Here is a 15989-nt window from a genome sequence, read left to right on the forward strand (position 1 = left end):
CTCTTCCTATCCAACGTTTCCGTTAAGACTGATCACGCCTACCAACCACATATTCATATGCAGTCCATCAGAACAAATTTCTTTGAGTATATCTTCTTATGCTGACGTATAAATGAAAATGAACCTCAGTATACCGTACTGTAGGAATGCATGTTTAATGACATATTTACCCGCTCCTAGAGTATGATGTGTGATGTACGATGAACTTAACGAAAATTGTTCTGATGGACAATATATCAATATGTGGCTGGGAGGCGTGACCAGTCTTAAGGGAAATACTGGATAAGAAGAGCATTGTCACATTCGAGGTTTTTGCAATGGAGTGACGACATATTCCATCCGACAAGTTGCCATTGCACCTATAGTCTAATATTTCTTTCAGAGGAAGACATTTATATTTTTAGTATATTTTGAAATGAGAAGTATATCACATTTATGAAAAGTAACGTGTGACTGTGGAGAGAAGAGAAACGAACTTTGTTGATAACGTATTTGACATGAATTGTTAATTGTAGAATATACGGTATTATTCGTTATGTACAGAATGGTGCAACATTTACTTACAATTTGTTTAGATACAGAACCCCTCCAATACTTTTAGTCCTTAAGGTCGACATCGATCTTCTCGCTACCTTCGTACGAGCAACGTAAAACAAGCTGACCTTGTAAAGGACGAACAACTACACGCAATTTTTGTGCGAAGTTGAAAGGGATATTCTACGCACATACTGTTTATTGTGGCTTTTAAAATACAGTTATCGTTACTACAATGAAGTAGGTAGATTGTATAAAGTGATCAGTTTTGACATAATCTACATGAACGCTACAAAACATGTAAAAGGTTATTTTAATTCTACATGTACAAACAGGTGGGAACAATGGCAGGATGGTACTCGGAATGAGGAGATAAAGGCTAATTTAGGAATGAACTCGATGGATGAAGCTGTACGCATAAACCGGCTTCGGTGGCGGAGTCATGTGAGGCGAATGGAGGAGGATAGATTACCTAGGAGAATAATGGACTCTGCTATGGAGGGTAAGAGAAGTGGAGGTAGACCAAGACGACGATGGTTAGACTCGGTTTCTAACGATTTAAAGATAAGAGGTATAGAACTAAATGAAGCCACAACACTAGTTGAAAATCGAGGATTGTGGCGACGTTTAGTAAATTCACAGAGGCTTGCAGACTGAACGCTGAAAGGCATAACAGTCTATAATGATAATGTATGTATGTAATGTATGTAAATTTTAAATATAAATATAGAGGAGAAAGGGTCATCCACAAATAGCGCGCTTTCTGCAGGCAATAAATATGACGCCATTGTAGATGATTCGGTTAGATATCGGTAAGGTCCTTGAGATCTGATTTTTGATCCACGGTTCAAATACTACCATATGCATATTTTGTTTGAATCCCTTACTGTTTTGTATCTATGCACGGCAGAATGTTTCCTTTGAGACTATAACACAGTGTTAAATGTGTTAAGCAAGTTGCTGCTTGAAGTTCACAACCATTAAAAATATTCTTAACACAAAGCTTATTCACTGAGTCGTGTAGCTGAATTTCCATTGAAAGAGGAAACGATAGTTTTTGGTTGTTTGTAAACTGTGGGTTGCATAAAATTAAATTTATGGAACTGGTTCATAACTCTGTATATCAGTTATAGCTAACGAACCCTCATTTTGTACCATTCTTTTAGATTGTGCAACTCATTTAACATTACTGATATTGTTTTCTTTATTTCAGAAAGACGACGGAGGACTGATCAGTTTATGAAGAAAAAACGTACATCATTATTCCGGTAAAGCTGTATTAAAATCAAGAACAGGGTTAGTACATGCATAAGTTATTTAATGAAAAGGGAAAACCGTAATTGTATGAGGTCTGCTTACTTAAACATTATCATTATAAATCGCTGTAGAATAATCTTGATTGATATTCTCAATCCATACAATTATTTTATGCAGTTCCTCATGCTACCCTATTCCGTGCTAACATCTCATACAATCTATACCGCAATCTGCTTGTAATATTTATATCATATTGTTCTTCCTTCCTTCATTCTTATGGCGTAGGACAAATGACCAAGATGTTAGGTGCCGTATGAAAACGTGCATTCTTCTTCTTCTTCTCTTTATTTTCCTTTTTTCTTTGCTATATTTCCGTGTTGCAGCAAGCTGGATCAATGAGCAGTTATACTAACAAGGTGAGCCTCCGGACCTTCCGAGAAAAACTAAATTCCATCGATTGACAGCTGAGTTTCTTTGAAATTTGTGATATTCTTTTACCGGAGTTTCATCATTAGTACTAAATCAATATCGCATCACACCAAGTTCCATTTAAGTATTATCCTTAATATCTCGAACATTTCCCTGTACATTTTCTTGGGTTTTCGTTTTAAAACTTAATTTGAACTTCAGGAAACTTTCATGTCCATGAAAACTACATATATCGCTTCGGATAAATATATATAACTGGGTGAAACAAACGCTTACACTTGCTGTCTTCTGCTGAGCTCCAGTTTTGAAATCCCCCTTACCCATACTGGCCCTCACGGAGAATGGTGGTAATTTTAGAATTTTCTAGGGATCCTGAGGTTTTTAGCTTCTCTGGTACCAATTTGTAAGATTCTAAAGTCTCTGGAGGTGTCTTGTTAATTCATGTCTATGTTCATTTGTATACTTCTCTACAGAAAGCTTCACATAGGTTTGAATTTATTATTATCCTTAAATTGTGACTAGCAGTAGCCAAGGGGCCCTATAATTATAATGAGAACTCCCCAGCAGGCTTGTGATTGGCAGTAGGCAAGAAGGTCTGCAATTATAATGAAAGCACCCCAATTCGATAATGACTGGGAGCAGAAATGGTGCCCTGCCAATATAATGAAAACTTCCCAACTACATTGTGACGTTATAATCAATACACCCTAACTCGACTTTGACAGGTAGTATTCAATGGAGCCTGTCATTATAAAGAAAATTCCCCTACTCGCTTGTGACTGGCAATAGGCAAGGGCGCTTGCGATTATAACCAAAACTCCTCAACTCGAATTGGGCTGGCATTAGGTAAGGACGCCTTGCGTTATAAAGAAAACAGCACAGCTCGATTTTGGGTAGCATTGGGGAAAGTGGCCAATCATTATAACGAAAAATCCCCAACTGGAACGTGAATGGAAGGAGGAAAGGGGGCTGTAATTGTAATGAACACTCCCCAAATTGATGGTGAGTAGACAAGGGGGCCTGCCATGATAATAAAGTATAAGCATTAGTCGATTTTGAATGGCAATAGGGAAGGGGCCTTTTACTTTAACGGAAATTCCCCAACTGGAATGTGACTGGAGGTAATAAAGAGGGCCTGCCATTGTAATAAAACTTCCTAAATAGATTGTTATTGGCAGTAGGCACTGTCATATGCCATTGTATTGAATGCTCTCCAACTCGATTGTGAATGGCAGCAGGCAAGGTGGCTTACCATTATACTCTACTGTGAATGTCAGTAGGCAAGGGGCCTGGGGCAATGACCTAAACTCCCAAACTCGACTGCTACTGGCAGTAGGAATGGTAGTCTGTTACTCATATTTCGAGCAATGTTTCCGGAAATTGGCAATGTTTTCAGTGTTTCTGATCCCATCTCACTAACATCCATTACTGCATGATGCAACTATTTGACGGCCTTGCTTGTGTTTTCTCCAGTTATAGTCCTTAAAGGATAATTTATCCGTATAAAACAAAACAGCTGTAGTTTTATCATACCTATAATCACAAGAAAAATGTTGAATGAGAACGTATTATTCATCGAGAATGTTTGAAATATGAATAAAATAGAGGTTCATTATATGAAGCGTATTACAACATATGTTTAGGTTAGCATTAAAAAAAATCAAAATTTTAAATAATAATAATAATAATAATAATAATAATAATAATAATAATAATAATAATAATAATAATAATAATAATAATAATAATAATAATAATAATAATAATGATGTTAATAATAATAATAATAATAATAGCAGCACAAATAATATTGGTTTCAAGCGGAATAACTCGGTATAGAAGCAGAAATGCAGTGGAATTTGTCACTTGTTTTCAAAGTCATATAGCTTCAATGTACTCCTTTCTTTACTTCTTAATCATTCAATAATTGTATCCTCGGTACCATAGAACCAACGTCTGCCCTTAGCACTATGACAAACGCAGATGCCTCCAACACAAAACGTTAAAGAATCTTTGTCGCTGCTGCATCTTAATCTTGTGACCTGTAACCTTATCGTGCGACGAAGATCTTCAATATTTCGACTTCTTTCATTAAACATTGGGCCGATGACCTTCGATGTTAGTCCCCTTAAAACAACAAGCATCATCATCATCATCATCATCATCATCATCATCATCATCATCATCATCATCATTAAACATTTGGCACATCTCCACACACTGAAGTCCTTGTTGTGGTGATTTACAATTTAGTAGTTGTCCAAAGTATCTCGCTAAGATCTCACAGTTTTCTTGATCAGTTATACCTTTTCTACCTTCCGGGTCTTTGAAGCTAGGCGACGGCGACTCATATTTATGTGTGCATCTTTTGAATGTTTTGTGGAAATTTCTTGTATTGTTCTTCTTGAAGACATTTTCGGTGGATTCAAGGGTACCTTTATCCTTTTCGTATTTTGGATGACTTTGATAGTTTGCTTTCTTATTTTAAGGAAGTAGTGCCAATATCATTGACGTTTGGTTTTGTTCCACCTTTCCCACGCTTCTTGTCTCCACTTTTAGCGTCCTCAGATTCTTGGTTCCACCATGTATGATTATATTTCTCCTTAAGAGAGATTGTTTCCTGTGCGGTTGAGATTACTGCTTCTTTCAGCTGTTCCCAGGTTTCAGGAGGTAAATTTTCGGTGCCTTGGCTTAAGTGTTCTTTGAAAGTTGTGTGGTCTTTGACTTTTACTGTATCATATTTTGGGATGGATTTCTGTGATTTGCTCTGGTTTAATTTGATGGTTTCTGGGGTTAAAGTTTAGTTTCACTTTGGAGATGTAGTGATCAGAGTCTACTGTCGCGTTTCTGAGTGCCTTTACGTTCAAAATCTCTTTATCAGATTTGTATGAAATGGCTATGTCATCAATTTGGTATTCTTCTTAACGTGAAACTTGTGTCTTCCATGGCTTCAGTTTCCTTGGAAGGTATTTGAACCATGTGGATTTCATTCTCAACAAAATTCTGCAAGTATATATCAGACGCTTACCATTGACTTTAGTTCTCTTATGGAATGGGTACTGGCTAAATATATCAGAATACTTTTTCTCTGCCTATTTGTGCGTTAAAGTCGCCCATTAAAATGAGAACATGGTGATAGGGAATTCTATTTTTGATTGAAGGTCTTCCCAAAATTGTTCCACATCCTCAGGATTTCTGTAATTATCTTGATTTACTGGGACATGGGCACTGGTGATAGTGTATCCTTTGTTGGTACTTCGGAAGGACAGAGATGAGATTCTGCTTGAGGTCGAGGATAATCCTGTGATTGAGTTGATTATCTTCCTTGATACAATAAATCCTGTTCCTAGCATCTTGGTGCCTTTGATAAGTTTCTTCCGTGGTTTGCCTTATAATATTCGGTATCCCTCTGACTCAAAGGAATCCTCGTCTCCAAACCAAGTCTCTTGAACCTCCAATCTTAATATCTGCAGTTGTGTCATCAGGTCGGTGATCTCCTTCAACTTCCCTATACTTCTGAGTGAATTGGTGTTGAAAGTCGCTATGTAACTTATTTTCTTTAGTCTTAATTGAGATACTGAGCATGACTGTGGGGAATCCCCAGACTCCGATGGCCCTCTTATACCACCTTGGTTGGTGGCAGTGGATTGAAGGCTATCCTTAATACCACCCGGGGTTATTCTCCTTTGATTTGTTTCCTCCACGCTCTACCATTTTGATTAAAATGGGTTTGATGTGCCTGTATTTCCTCAGGACTTCTGATACTGCTTAGGTTTCTAGCCTAAGAGATAAAAACTGTCGCCCCTAATATGGGGAACACACACCGACCAGTTCACTGCCCGATACGGTACGGACACGAACGGATTTGTTGACTGAAGACAGTTCCTCCGCTTTATCAGCCGTTTGGACAGTTTATCCTCCTACGCCTTCAAACCCGTTGGCCATCTTCATTGTCTCAGTTAATCCACGGGTGTATTATTTGGCAATGACTTATTCACACCTGTCCTCTATATCTACAGGAACATCCCCTATCAGCCATATGGGACGCGCCGTGTCGAGGTTGAAGCCCCGCGCCCAGTGTCTCACACGGGGTTATGTCCAGCTCCTACTCAGTTCAGAACCAGACTCCCGTGTGAGCTGACTGGCCACGGTATTATTATTATTATTATTATTATTATTATTATTATTATTATTATTATTATTATTATTATTATTATTATTATTTCTAAAAAACTGCCAGATCAAATGGTGAATAGACCTGCCACTTGGATGCTAATACAGAAATAATTTATTGGTCTAAATTCTAACATTGTAGGTTCATGTGTTACGTTTCTCTTATCATCAACTTTGATGATTGATTGATTGATTGATTGATTGATTGATTGATTGATTGATTGATTGATTGATTTCAGACAAGCGAGTACTGTTATGAAAATGTTAGGGCAGGGAAGATTTGAGAGTAAGGAGATGAGCTGTTCTATTAAACGGTATGTTGTCAGTAGATAGATTGCGTGGAATGATATAAGTAGACGAATAAGCTTGAGTGTTGTTTTTTAAAAGCAGGAAACATCATTATATGAATTTAATTTTGAAAATATTGAGGACTAATTGGGGCAAGTGTTCGTCAATGGGAAGAGGAAATAGTGATTGAAATGATTCACCAAGGGTGCCGTTTAATAAATTTAATAAATTATAGACCGATATGCCTATCAGCGTTCATCTGCAAGTATCTGTGCATTTACTATACGTCGCCACAATCCTCCACTTGCAACTAGTGCTGAATCGTTAGAAACTGAGTCTAACCATCGTCGTCTTGCTCTCCCTCTACTTCTCTTACCCTCCATAACAGAGTCCATTGTTCTCCTGGGTAACCTATCCTCCTCCACTCGTCTCATATTATCCCACCACAGAAGCCGGTTTATGCGTACAGCTTCATCCATCGAGTTCATTCCTAACATAGCCTGTCTCTCATCATTCCGAGTACCCTCCTGTCATTGTTCCCACTTATTTGTACCAGCAATCATTCTCGCTGCTTTCATGGCTCATACTTCTAACTTATGAATAAGATATCCTGAGTACACCCATAATTCGCTCCCGTAAAGCCAAGTTGGTCTGAAAACAGACCGATTTAAAGATAGCTGACTTCCTTTTTTACAGGAACTGCAACTGCGAGCTCACTGCATTAGCACTTTGATTGAATCTCACTATATTACCATCCTGGGAGAACACACATCCTAAACACTTGTAATTACTGTATCTACTAAATTTCCATCTTCGATTAATTTACTAAAGCCAAACTATTGATACGGCATCTGCCCTAAGGGTGACAGCCCTAAATGCAGATCAGATGCAATAAATAAATAAATAAATAAATAAATAAATAAATAAATAAATAAATAAATAAATAAATAAATAAATAAATAAATAAATAAATAAATCTTTACTATAGACTGTTATGCCTTTCAGCGTTCAGTCTGCAGGCCTCTGTGAATTTACCAACCGACGCCATAATCCTCTATTTGTAACTACAATAGCTCTGTGTCCTCGTTATGTTCCATACCTCTTATCTTTAAATCAATAGAAACTGATTCTAACCACTGTCGTCTTTTTCATCCCGTTATTCTCTTACACTCCATGACTAAGTAACCTGTTCTTCTCCACTCGCCTCACATGACACCACCATCGAAGCCGGTTTATGCGCAAAGTTTCATCAATCGCATAAAATTTTAATTTAGCTTTTTATCGCCTCATTCCATGTACAATCTTGCCACCGTTTCCATCTCTTTTTATCAGCTATCATTCTCACTGGTTCCATGTCTGTTACTTCTAACTTACAGATAAGATATCCTTATTCCAACCAGATTTCACTCCCGTAAAACAAGGTTGGCCTGAAAACATACCTATGTACGGTTAGTTCCGTAAGGGACTAACTTCCTTCTTACAGAATACTGTTGATCGTAACTGCCAGCCCACTGTACAGTATTAGATTTGCTGCACCTTGATTCAATATCACTTACTATACTACGATCCTGGGAGTATACACACCCAAACTACATCAAATGCTTTACCTCTTCGAGCTCTGTATTCCAAACCTGACATTCAATTCTCTTAGATTTCTTACTTGTTGACATCACTTTAGTCTTGGAAACCCTAATTTTCATATCATACTCATTGCACCTATTTTACCCGCCTGTTGGCCATGATCGTTAAGGCTGAAACCTATATGTTCTGACACCATGGTTTGCCTATTCAAGTCCCGTTGGTCTAGAGAATGTTCACCATCAGAATGTTGGCTGACAGGATATGAACGTTGGTGATATAACATTCCTAATCGAGGGATTACGTGCCAAAGGCCTGAATTAAATTCTAAATTTCTCCTCAGTACTCACATGGAGCCAATGCCGCTGTTGACGACGACACATCCATCGAATGAAGACATAAAGCCAATAGCAGACTGCAGTCTTTCTACACAATCTGCCATTAAGACTAAATCTTTGGCATAGTTCAAACTGTTTGAGTATATTTTCAACTAACTGTATCCCTCCCTGTCAATTTATACACCTCATTAGATGATTCATCTGAATTATAAACAACAAATATGATAGGTTAGAGGCTAGTTTAAGTCCTGTACTTACCTTGAACCAAGAACGTATTCTATCATAAGTTCTCACTGCAGCCCAATTTTCATCATAAATGTATTTGATTGATTGTATTTATCTACCCTTAGTAGCACAATCCCCGAAAGAAGCGAGCATATATTCCCTTTCTACTGTGTCATATGCCTTCTCAAGGACTACGAAATTAAACATAATTTTCTATACCTCACGTAAGACTTTTCAGTTACTGAAACAATGGTCCGAAACCACACTGATTTTTATCCGACTTAATCCCAACTACTTTTCAAACCCTTCCTTCCAAAATGCCAGTGAACCCCTTGTCAGGTATAGAGCGATATGTATAGAGATACCTCCATAGTTGTTGGAATCTTTCCTGCTCCTCTGCTTGTAGATATGTGCATTTACTGCAATCGTCCAATCAGAATTCTACGGATTCTATGAAATCAAATTATATGAAATTCCATGAAACCACTTAATCCATACCTTCCCATTACTTTTCACTATTTCTGGTCCCACATCACCTATTCCTTCTCTTTTACGAGAATGGAGTTTATCTACCACCTTTTACACTTTTTCAAGCGTAATTTCAGCAACATCATTGCCGTCCTCCCACTTTGCTTGATTATTCGTAATGTCATCAGAAAAATTCACTTTTACCCTGAGAATATTTTTAAAACATTCCTTCCATCTGTCCAGTGATTCCCTGGGATCTATTATTAGTTTACCTGTTTTAACAAAGCATTCATCGTTTCCTTTTACTCTCTCGTTCTATTTATTACTGTCCATAAACTTTTTACTGCCACTTAAGCTAGCATTCCAGTCCATTACCTAAATCGTCCCACGACTTGTTCAGTTCAACAATTATTTATTAGGACCTGATTCCTTCATCTACGTACAGTTCCCTGTCTGCATCAGTCCGTGTTTGGAGCCATTTCTGAGATTCCTACTGTTTACGTTTACAAGCTGCTCTCAGTTCATCATTTCACTAAGATGTTCACGGTGTCCTATCTTTACAAACAGTTCTTCCTATGCAACCTCTTCCACTGCAGCATCGCGGTATGCCACCCATTCTCTTTCTATACCATGAACCTGCTTACTGACTACTGATTGGAACTTTTCAGTAATCATGTCCACGTTCTTCTGTCTAATTTGCTCGTCCTGGAAATTGTCTATCCTTATTCACATGCAGACACATTTCACTTTTTCTATCCTAGGACTAGAGGTACTTAGTTCACTAGAGATGAGATATTGGTCTGTATCATAACAAACTTCCCTGAATATCAGCATATTCCGAACAGATTTCTTAAACTCAAAGTCGGTTTTAATATAATCTCTAATGGATCTTGTGCACTGCCCTCCAAGATTTATCGGCAAAGCGCATTATGCTTGAAGGATATATTAGTAACTGCTGATCCAATACTGACAGAGAAGCCTAGTAAAATAGCTTCCATATTTTCTCCACGTTTACCGATCACTATTTCGAATCCTTCCGTTCTATTTCCTACTCTCGCATTGAAATCGCGCATTAGTCATATGGTATCCTTGCTGTTGACTCTGACTAAGACAGTTCTTCATAAATCTTACCAACTTCATCCTCATTTGCACGCTCACATGCTGAGTAGGCTGAGATAATTCTCGTCCTAATTCCTCGAACAGCTTAATCTGCCTACATCATTAACACATTTACGTGGGTAACAGACACTGAAATAGTGTTGCTGATGAACAGTCCTACCCCACACTATGCCCTTGCCTCCTTACGTCCCTTACTGATAAGTTACTTTTCCATCTGCTCAGTCTTCATCGCCAACTCCCTTTACTCGAATATCATTAACTCGTCACACATACAGAAGCTCCTCATTGCCGACTATGCCAGTTCTATATTCTTTCTTCCATGAGACACATTCACATTCATTCCAACTCCATCCTGTTTACCCAAGTTGTTTCCAAGGAATCTTTTCCCTGTCAAATGGAAGTGGGACTCCGTTACTCCCATTGTTCCGAAGCTTTCTTAAAATGTTCTGAGCTCCGTTGGAAGGTATAAAATACTAGACATTCGTTACAGGTATTAGGCATGATAATTTATTCTGCATCAATTGCAGTGATTAGTTTTATAAATTATGGGAGGCAAAGTGCAACGAATGTAATAAGAAATATCTTTCATATAGTGATAGTGAACACATTTCAAGCGGATTTAACCCTCTGAAGGCCTAGAGGTGCATAGTTCACTAGATATCATATAGTGGTCTGTATCATCAAAGTCCCCGCTGTAAACCCGCAGAGATTCACATAAATTTACAGTGTTTTACTTTTCGAAGGAATTTCGTGGGTTACAATGAACTAGATCGACATTGCGGTTTTTAATGTGTTGAAATTACACAATACTCAAGTTTCATGCTATAAATACTGACCGCTGAACGCTGGCTTTAGCATGTTTTAACTCGAAGCAGCAACTTCACGCACGCAGAACTTTGCGGCTTAAGTGTTTGCTGCATCAGTATTTCGGTTTCTTGATCACTTCCAGTGCTGCTAAAGCTACACGTATCAAAATCATTGGAATGAAGTTCTTGCAGATCAGTTCACTGAGTGAAGAAGATTGTATTTCGTTTTCGGTAGACACAAGAAAATTACCAACTTTCAAAGCAGATAGTAAATATTTCTCCAAGTTGTATCTCGTATATGTCTTTTGTAACCTAGAAGCAGCACTTTTCTATTCACTTCTGTATTACACACAAAGGTGCTATGTAATGTGGAGTTCTTGTCGCACTCAAAAATTAGATCCATGACGGCAGAATTGCAGTTTGTAATGATCAGCTGGCTGTCGCGCAAAAATATTAGATCCTCGGGGATGAAATGGCAGTTTGTAGTGATCAGCTTGTCTTTGCAAGCATCACAGGTTACCTCGCCAGGATCATCTTCACCAAGAAACCTCCTTCGTATGCTAGAGAAGACAATTTTAAGGCAGTCTGCGTAGGAACTGAAACAAGTGGAATATTTCTACTAAATTTTCGAGCTAAACCTAAAGTAATGAAATGAAATTATAGCTATTATTTATTTATCTTGCAGGCAAGCCGAGATACATAGAGTGGAATTTGGTAAAGATGCTTCAGGAATCTCGGAAGCACTACCTTATGTCACTTGTTGGGTTCATATTGGTACTGCCTTTTCTGTGATTTCGACGCTTTTGGCAGAAGTCAGAGAAAAATACCTGTTTCTATAATTTTATTCATATTGAAAGGAGCAGTTCTGCTGTTCACCATGTCGTTTGCTCCTGAAATTTGTCTTAATCCATTGAGGAACAGTTCAATGGAATTAGAATGAAATTTCCTTGTTAAAACATAGTGAAAGCCGTTGAACAGATACCTTACAACGCTTACCTTTGATGACATCGTAACCATGACTGCTTCATATATTTCGGTACTTACCAATCGTATCTTTATATTGTTAAGGTATTCTATTAACTGGTTTCATAGCCATTGAAGCTTCTCGTCTCTAATGGAAGACAACGGCATAAGGCCTTCATTCCCCGCCCAACATGATGAGTATGACTACTTACATCATGAAGAGTGAACATTTATATTCCATTTATGTTGCGTTAGTCCCTCGTGTGGGAAATGAATTCGAGGACGAAGGCTGCCTGTCGTGTGAAAGCTTCAGAGCAGCTACATTTTTAGGGGAAAATGTTTCCTTAGCCCGAGTTCTTTTACTTGGCAGTTTAATGACATGGTCTGTTGCGAATTTATATCCTATCGGCGAGCAATAATGCCATAGCGCACATTGATTTTATGGAAGTTTATGACCATTTGGGGGTTAACTTTCTCAAATTCACTATCTCACCCAACAAAAATAAATATTTGAAACTTTTTCATAGTCTTCCAAGAGAAAGAACTCGACAGTTTTTTTTACTCATCTCTTCGAAATACATGATGTTCTTAGTTGATTTTTCATGCTTTCTTAAAACGTCTCTGAGCTTGTGGTTGGCCCGCCACAGCTTACATCTTTGAATACAGGTTTCCCTTTCTGATTTATACAATCTCGAAATAAAAGTTCCCTCTATTCGTACAGCAACTGAATTGAAGTTAGTTTGGACATTCCCTTATAGGAATACGACATACGCGTATTTTAGTGAAAGAGAGGCAGACCTATAATTATGTTATTCTTGGACAGGACTGAGCTTTAGTTCTTTAATTGCATCTTTTGTTTAATTATTTCCCGTCATGGTGTTACTACTGTAGTCGTTGTACGGGTTGGGAAGGTTGGGAAAATACTTGCCACACCACATGGTTTTAAAACTCGAATGTTAAGGTTTGGCTTGTTATCGTGTTCCGAAAAATGTTCTTCACAAACTGCAGATAAGTTAGACTTCCTGTTTGGCTCGAATGTATATCGTAAAATAATTTCTAGCAATTCACTTTCCAGTTCCGGATCCACAGAAAATTCTTGGTAGCTTATACCGGTATCGTTTGTTTTCGCCTTTTTATTTTCACTCAGTGGAATTCCAAAGTACACCGTCTGAAAAGAATGAGACTGTATGTCTTCAGTATGGCGTTTATAATGTACGGTAATCATCATGAGTACTGATAACTGTCTGAAAAATTCAATACGAATGATATAGAACATATCTGTTGAAAATTTATTAACTTACCTTCAAAAATACAGGGAAGCACAGATTTTAAAACAAAGGAACTCTCCAGTATAGATAATTCTGCTTCATGAACTCATGCATATCGCAGTAAATAGCGTACTACATTGGCCTGTGCTTCCACAAATGTACGGCTATCAGAGCTCCTAGCGACAAGAAGCAGAATAACTCTCATTCGCTACCTATCGTAAGTTCTGGAGAATTGCCGAGGCTTAAAGGACATCGCAGAGGGCTATGCTGCAACAAATAAAGCGAAAATTAACATAGTTGACTGGTGTGTATATAAATATATTCCACATTCAATATTACACAGTTTTCAGAACATAATGTCATAGATTCGGGAAGAAATTTTGATTTTATAATTTATCTCTTGGTGTTTGTGTTGGATTTTTAACAAACTCTAAATCTAACTCTGTGGCGGGAGTGATTACCGAGTGACTATCTCACGAAGGTGGCCGCGACGCGAATAAATGCAAGTGAAAATTATTCAAATTCCGCTTGAAACGGGAGCTCTGTAGTTATGATCACATCACCTGTATCATAAAATACAAATTTTGTTTGCTTTTTGATTCTATAGGTGTGAAATATACACAGAAATAGGATAATCCTCGTTGCTACCATTCGGTTGTTGATGATGATGATGATGTAAATGATGATTATGATGACAATACTGATGGTGGCTGTTGTTTTCTGTGGTATAACTTCTGAATAATTCGTTCTTTCTATTCGTATGGATGGGGCACGTGCTACATACGGTAACATTATTTACGGAATAGGGATAGCGTGATTAATAACATCAGATTTAAAGAAAAAATCTGAGAAACGTTCCTCCTAAAGGTAGGAAACACTTCAAAGTTGAAATACTTTTGTTCTCCTCCTGTATTTGAACTTTAGTCTCGTTAGATACGGAGTCTTTCTTCCTGTCACTTAACATCAATCGGCTGTGACTTTTGAATAAGCTATTTTGTAAAGTTTGTTATGTCACTTTGAGATGACGACTCTAACCTCATATTCAATACCTGTTCAGTGATCTAATAATTTCTTAGAATGTGTGCTTATGAATGTCTTAACTGGCTTATTCAGGTGCATGGTCTATTGAAACTGGTTTCTTTGCGGAATTCAGAATAAGCGTCAATCCTTTCTCGTAAATGGTTGAGCAGGTCATGCTGGGTCTTCAAAGGTTTCCTCAGACAGGTTTCATTATGCGCTCGAACAAGAAAATCAAGTCCACAAGGGAAATTCACAACCAAATATCAGTATAACACGTTGCAAGAGAGAAGTGACCTCAGAAGCGGTCAGTGTAAAGGTCGAATACAAACCGGAATTTTGGCCTTGTGACCTTCAGACTCATTTTTGATTCACTTGGAGGTTTGAGCGTCTGTTGTAGGTTTGTGTACAGATTCAGTGCCAGTGTTCACGAAGGGACTCGATATAAGAAATTTTTAAACCAGAGCTTACTTACATTACTCTTTTATACAGTGTTGTGTTTCGGTGACTTTATAAACTCTCTGGTGAAATGCTTCTAATTTCTCAGACGATCAGTGATATTAATTAATAATATTGAAGCGAATTCTTTTGTGAAAAATCAAGATGCAATTATCATTGCCTAAATTGTCACATAGCATTATATATAGATTTATCTTAAAATTCCGAATGACTAGAGGCGTCAATATGGTACTGTATTCAACAATAGTCTAAAAACATATTATCATAATACAGTTTATTTTTATATTTTTAACACTGCTTGGATTGATATTGATTATGAGCGAACCTTTTTGTGTGGAGATTACATTGGAATTACTTGAATTATGTGGAATATATGAAACGTTTGTAAAATATTAGCGTTGATAGTATTGGTTCACAAATCAAGCGATATGTACATTTCTTGCATTTCTTGACCTCAGACTTCGTCTCCTTTCAGATAAAATTCCGGTATAATTTGTGAAACTATAAAATGTCTATATATGTTCTTCCAGAGGTACATACTTAGTGTATTTTGTACAAATAGAGACTAATTGTGTTATGATTATTAGCATCTCTGGTGTGTGTGTGTGTGTGTGTGTGTGTGTGTGTGTGTGTGTGTGTGCATGTGTGTGTGAAAATGTTCATACTTGTGCTTCGATTAGTATTTTTAATACGATTATCTGTAATCATTTAGACCTTTGAGAGTCAAAGACTCCTGGTATATTGAGTATGTGAATGCGAAACATATTTTTAACATTGGTGGGACTGATTTATGAATGAAATGGTCTTGTGTGGAGATTACTTTGGAATATGTGAGATATCAAAAAAATAACCACGTATAAAATTGCTGCTTTTAACAATGGGATTAGAAATGCATATGGCCCAAAGTACTAATCTAAGTGATAAAATAGTGTAAAGAATACTGGTAGTTTTGGCAGGTTTGCAAGTCACTCTCAAACCTGATAAATATTGGTCTGTAAATAAATATATTATTATTTGACTTCAGTAATTTACGTGATTGTAATCCTAAAGAAGATTTATTTTAAAAC

At 37.4% G+C, this 15989-nt stretch overlaps 1 long non-coding RNA gene across 1 annotated transcript in view; it reads left to right on the top strand.

The window, feature by feature from the left end:
• Positions 1-1744: 1744 nt before the first annotated feature.
• Positions 1745-15989, top strand: part of LOC136867161 (uncharacterized) — a 100834-nt gene continuing 86589 nt past the window's right edge. The window contains exon 1 of the long non-coding RNA XR_011017976.1: positions 1745-1830. This is a non-coding gene — a long non-coding RNA (uncharacterized lncRNA). The remainder of the gene's footprint in view (positions 1831-15989) is intronic.

The sequence above is a fragment of the Anabrus simplex genome, chromosome 3, assembly GCF_040414725.1.
Source record: "Anabrus simplex isolate iqAnaSimp1 chromosome 3, ASM4041472v1, whole genome shotgun sequence".
Classification (NCBI taxonomy): Eukaryota; Metazoa; Arthropoda; class Insecta; order Orthoptera; family Tettigoniidae; genus Anabrus; species Anabrus simplex.